This window comes from Bos javanicus, chromosome 7 (genome assembly GCF_032452875.1).
Source record: "Bos javanicus breed banteng chromosome 7, ARS-OSU_banteng_1.0, whole genome shotgun sequence".
NCBI lineage: Eukaryota > Metazoa > Chordata > Mammalia > Artiodactyla > Bovidae > Bos > Bos javanicus.
In genome coordinates, this window is record NC_083874.1 from 76319470 (window position 1) to 76326201 (window position 6732).

The following is a 6732-nucleotide window of genomic DNA, read 5'->3' on the forward strand; positions in this document are numbered from 1 at the left end:
CTTTATTATTTGCCTTCCTTCATTCTAGCTTCCTTCTGTGCTCAACATTCTTCCACTTGAACAATTCTATTCAAAATATCCTTTACTACAAGCCTGATGGTGATTAATTCTCCCAGGTTTCCCTTTTTATTATTTACATTGTTTTTGTCTGAGAATATCTATATTTCATTTTCATTCTCTGTAGATGTTTTTGCTGGATGTGGAATTCTGTATAAATGACTTTATTTAATTTTCAGATTTTTGAAGAATAGCATTCCATTGTTTTCTGGATTTTGTTTTTCTAGTAAGTCAATTTCATTCTAGACTTCAGTCCTTTGAAAATACTCTGTCTTTTGTCCTTGGCTGCTTTTAAGACTTTGGTCCATTTTGAAATAATTTTTGTAAGGGATAAGCTCTGTGTCTAGATACATTTTTTTTTTTGCATCTGAATGTTCAGTTATCTAGCACCATTTTAAAGTATATTTTTCTCTTACAGCATAGGCAAAAAATGTAGGTGAAATCTGTCAAATATTGACATAAATCTATTCTGATATTTTTCCTTTCCAAACACAGTTTGTAGAAGAACTTTCAAAAGAGAACTTAATAAAAATTAAACAATTGTCAGGTACAAATAACAAAATCATTGCAAATTGGCTTAATGAAATAGAGAATTTGTTTGCTTACATAACTGAAAGGTATGTTTAGTTTCAGATAAGGATAAATTCTGGATCTCAGTGTATGTTACCAGGTTCTTTTCTGTGTTTGTTTTCATTCTGTAATAAGTTACTTTTCAGAGAAGTCCGCTCTGTAGCACAGTAAGGAGATTGACTTACAGCCTCACTAATTCATATTAGAATTTCAGGACTAAGTTTGGCCCAATTAGAATCATATGCCACATTTAGAGGTGTGCAAGGCAGTGATTCATATAAACTCAGATCACATGCTTGTCCCCTTGGTCTTGAGGGAAATTTATAATGTTACAAAAGTTTTGAGAGGAATCTAGGAAAAAAAATATAAAGTCAACTATATGATGGTGAATACTTGTGTGTTCATGAAGGAGCATGTGTGAATGTTCAGCATGATATGAAAGAATGGAAATTAGCAATATTACCATCTATTTTTTATCACAGCACATTGTTCTAGCTTTACTAAAAGGGCTTTACATTTATAAATTTGTTTTTGCCATCTTGAGTAAACGTGAGTAAGCTTGTCTTTTGACGGGACCCGAGATGTTTTATAAGCTCTGGGGATGTCTAGCCTCTAGTTGGGAGTGTTACTATGCTTTCCTATCCTCGTTTAAAGGTTTTATACAAGCATTTTGGTCCTTAATCAGCCTCATTCTTTTCAGACTATTAATTTTTTAAAGAAGATACTTTACTCTTTTTCTAGCAACAATCACATTCTGACACCAACTTATGCTGGTTCAGAACTTGTATTTAGTGAATTAGTATTGATTTTAAAATAGAATATTCTTAGACGTAGAAACCCTTTGGTTTAGCATAGAATAACCAGTGTCCCAAGAGAGAAAGCTTTCACTAAAATGTTGCTAACTGTACTTAACAAGCCAAGATAATGCTTTAGATGACTGAACCTTAATGTACTGTTGCCATGTTTATCATGGTTTTGCCATTCCATATGATTTTACAGCTTTTGGATGGTCACACATAGGTAGATAGTGATGTTTCTGTGTGCCCAACTCACATTTATTACCATACCCGATATTATTCTGGTTTATGCAGTATTCCGAGAGTATCCGGAATGGCATTACAGTGCTTTAATCTTTTACATTAGTAAAGGGAAAGTTGGGTTCACTATCACTTTCAAAATAAATGATTTATTCACAACATTTGGTCCATTAACTGTAGTAACAAGTTTCACAACCCTGTAATAATAGACACTATTATCTGGCCTGATGGTTGCATGCTCAATTTTGCTTTAATAGAGTTGTTATCCACAACATATCTCTTTGCTGAAATTTCTGATAGATTGTAAGTAACTAAAGGGAAACCAATATGGTTTTATGAAAAAATTCTGTGGGATAACATGTCACTCATGGAATAACAACCTCAAGTGGATGACAGTTCTCACACCAGCTGCTTGACATCTGAACAGCTGCCAATGCCCTAGGAAATGTCACACTATCAGATATAGGCTCTGAGTGTGTGAGTAGCAAAAATGTATCTGGTAGAGGCCAGCACCCCAGGCCATGACTAACACCCCAGGCCCCATCATCCCATAAGTTTGAAGCTGGGGTTGAGCTGTCAGTTTAATAAATGAATAGCCTCTTTGTTTTGATCAGTATTGTCAAGGCTTATTTCAAAAAGGTACTCTGATTCCTCTCACAGTCTAGCCCAGCCAAAGTCAATTGGTACAATTTCAAGGTGAATTTATTCATTCTTTATAAAGTTCTGTGCACGAATATATCAAGACAGTTGAATAAATTGAAATAAATAGACTTGGAGTTACATATTCTCCCAGTAATTGAAATAGTTTCCCCCCAATATATTTATAGTAATAATTCTACCTTTATGAAACCTAGTCCAGCTACAGAAAGGAAAGCACAGAATTACCATTTTGATAACATATTTGGAAAATGCAATTGGGGCTAATATGTTGATAAGGGCATCTGAAAGTTGTCCTTGCCTTTAACCATTCCATGTTAAACTTTGAGTAAAGCACTAGCTTTACCACTTAATAAGTATGCCTGATTAGCCTGCATTGATGTGCAAATATTTACCTTGAATTTGGACATTTCTAAATAGAAATGCATAAACACTAGCTCTTTCTGTTTTACAGTACTTTGAATTTGAGTTGCATACACACTGAACTAAACATATACACTGAACTACAAAATATTAGCATTGATGTCCATCTGAAAAAAAGCAAATCTAGTTAATTTGATGTACAGAAATAATTTAACATATGTCACTTGTCATCTGTCACCTGTCATCATTGCAGTTTTTAACAGTATACGACAGTTGTGACTTACAGCGTCAAAGCTCTTTTTTCCCCTTTATTTTGTGAACAGTCGGAAGCTATATCACAGTCAGAAAGGGTTACTGTAACAGAAAAAGCTCTCTTGATTATAGTAGACAAACCTCCCCAACTTTATCTGTGTGTGATGGAGAGAGAATTAATATCACATACTTACAGCATGCTGTTCTTAAAAGGATTTTCAAAGTATAAAATATCTTATCTGAAAGTTTGGTCCCCCTTAAAACCATCAGTAAGCCTTGGGAAATGCTGCATTCTGAGGTTTGAGAAGGAAAATGCTTTGACTTGATAATGAAGGACACCTGGGAGTGATTGGCGTTTGCTAACAGAAAAGTCAAATAATTGAGGTATAATGGTAAGAAGGGGTTTAGGGAACAACTTAGTCCAATGCTAATCCTTTGAAAACTTGAAGCAATGTCTATGATTTCTTTTCTCGCTCTGACAAGCAATCTATAAAAGTGATCAAACTGATCAACTGAGAATGCTGTTTCCCTTCCTTTATCTTTTTTTATCTTGCTTTTTTAAAGCAAATTGAAGCTCCCTCTCCTATTCATCAGGGTGCATATAAGCTCAAGTGTGACCCATGGGCAAATAAGCATTTCTTACCCACTGTCTGGAACATTATTATTTCATAAAACATAAACAAAAATGAATGAGTTACATTCAGGCTGAGGAGATGTATGGCTTGAATAATATAGATTTCAGAAGAATATTTTTACCTCTGGGTCATTTAAAAATATATACAGCTAAGTTGCTATTGATTAAAAGTCGTCTTTCAAAGCTCTTTCAGGATAATCCAAATGAATGTGCTGAAAATCTCAGCTCTGATTTTCATAGATGGATGTTTAAACACTCACAACACATAATCAAAGCAGTACCTTTAATGATGGTGAACAGATATCATACCTATTTCAGAGTTTGAGCCTCACCTTAAACAGAAGGGAGCCTGTGGGCCTGAAAGATATAGCCATGTTGCTTTGCAATTAGTTCTCCTGTTGGCTTAAATTGCTTGCTGGTCATCAGTACTTTAATAAGGGAAATTATGTTGAGGAAGAGAAGACTGTTAAACTCTGAATCATTGAGAACATGAAAATGGCAATCACCTTCCATTTCTAGAGACTGAGTTGTGTCTGAACACAAAATGATCCCTTGAATAAACAATTAGACTAGCATCACCTCAGGAGACCATGTCTAGAAACATACATGAGTTTCTCACTGCCCGTGCTTCTTGCCTTGTATCTTAACCTAAGACTAAATAGCTATTATTTTCAAGGGATTTTTTTAGAGAGTATTCATATGAGAATTTTATTCCTTTCCTTTCCAGACAAAGGACTTTGAGTAGCTTGAGTCCTGATGCTGTTGGTTATCCGGTTTCTCTGTAATGTTGATGGAAGCAACTATTCTCCCCATTATTTGAAGCATCACAAAGAACCTCTAGAATAGCAGTCAGCAAACATTTTCTGTAAAGAGCCAGATGGTAAATATTTTAGGATTTGTGATCTCTGTTGCAACCATTCACCTCTGCTGTTGTGGTGTGACAGCTGTCATATACAATATTTAAATAAATGAATGTGGTTGTGTTCTATTAAAACACTATTAAACAAAAAAATAGGTGGTGGGCTGGATTTGGCCTGTGGCCTGTAGTCCTGTAAATTCTGCTCCAGAATAAGAAACATCTAACTAATGATAATCCATTGCTCTTATTCACATCAATATATTAATACAAGATATTGCTATCACCCCTTAGAGTTGGGATAATTCCTGATGAATATTTGTATTAATCTCTTAAACAATACAACCCCTTTATTAATCTGATTAATCTACTCTTATAGTTGTACAACAAAATAGCAGTACAAAAAAGCTCATACACTGGAGCTTACTGTTTAGTTACATGTTACAATATAATTTCTCTAATTTTTACAGTGGCTTTAGTGTATGAACTACATAGTAGAGATTACAGTGCTCTCTGTCAGGGAGCAGAATAAAATCAAATAAACCACTAGATAAAGTATTTACACTTGTGATGAGTATTTTATAGGAAGAAAACTGGATCTTGAAATGAAAAATAATGGTGGTAATATTCTACTATATAGTCAGGGGTTTAGAAGCCTTTTACCTATTTCTCTTTACTATTTAGGGATAAGTGAGTATCAGAGTGGGGCCACGCCTCAACATGAGTCCAGTGGCAAGAACAATTAAGTAAATCAGGATATTTCTAAAAGATGACTAATTTTCTGAATTGGTAAATATGATAAAATTCAAAAGGCAAAAAAAAGTCTTAAAAGTAAATTTCTTCTCCACGTGCCCCAAACTATGCAGCTTCCTTTCCTAGGCACAATGCTTTTGCTGTTTTTTTTTTTTTTTAATTCATTATATGAATGAACTTAAGTTCTAGAAAATAAGACTTGGAAAAGAGATAGAGATATACCAATTTCCTGCCTTTATTATACATTGATAATACCAGTGTCAGGGAAGAAGAAATTCCCCCCTCTACCCCTCTTGAATTCTAATCAATTGGACTCATAATAAAATTGACACAAGATTATCAGGAGAAGAATAAACAAATTTGAATTTGTGCATATGGAGGTTTCATAGAAATAGGACCTGAAAAGTAGCCAAAGCAAGCAAGTTTTATACCTTTTAGACAAAGAAATAATAAATTTATGAGGAATTGACAGGAAAAGAAATTTAGGGTTTGGGTGCTTAGTGAAGATTCTACATAGATTTTGGGTATGGGGTAGTAAATTAAAGAAGGAACAAAGTTTGTTTATACAGGCTTCTTAGCCCAGAATTCTCTATTCTGGTGGTAAGAGTTTGTTTCTGGCTTTCAAGGAAAGAGAAAAGAGAGTCAAAATGTCCCTCTTGCGTCGGCCTTCTCTAAAGTAACATTAACTGAAAATAATCAATATGTCATATTTTGGGGTGGCCTGCCCTGGTCACCAACAAACATACAAACTCACTAGTACATTTAGAACTTAACTATTTGTAATGGTTTGTTGTTATACAGAGCTCCAGTGGAAACACACATACTTAAAGCTATGTGAGATGTCTGTATTAGGAGGCAACCTTCTATGGGCCTGTGAGTAGAGGCACTCATTGCCATTTTACTCCAGACTGTTTTGTCAAGGTTTGTACGGCAAATAGCCCATGGAAGATAGAGATGGCAAGTCCCTGTGGAAGGAGAGCAGGGGCGGTTATTGGTCAGCATAAAAGATTCAGATTCCTAAACTCAAGATTCCTCAGCTGTGACGCAAGCACAGAGGACTCAGCACATCCATTTGAGTCCTTCCTTTTCACCCCTGTGGGACCTGAAAGGAAACTGATGGAAACAGGCAACTCAGGCTGCTTCTGTCTCATGATAAAGTGAACAGGTGGTTCATTTCTGCCTCAGAAATCTCCAGTCTTCTGGCAGCTTCCATGAAACTGTGGCAGGCTGTTTTCTCAGAAGTAGGGGAAAATCTCAGACCCTTCATAGTTTATGATAATCTGTAGCAAAAAGTCCTAGAGTTGGAATTTGAGGGGGGGGGAGACAAAGATTAAGTAAATTGCAAATTTAATTTTTAATAATTATAATTTTATAATTATATAAAATTTTATAATTTTATAATAATAATTTTAATAATTATATTAACATATTTGAGAGTGCCTGTTTCTCTTTCTCCAATCTCACTAACAAATTGTGTTATCCAACCTTTGATAATTTGCCAGTTTGCTAAGTAAATATGGAATATTAATGTAGTTTTACTTTATATTACACAG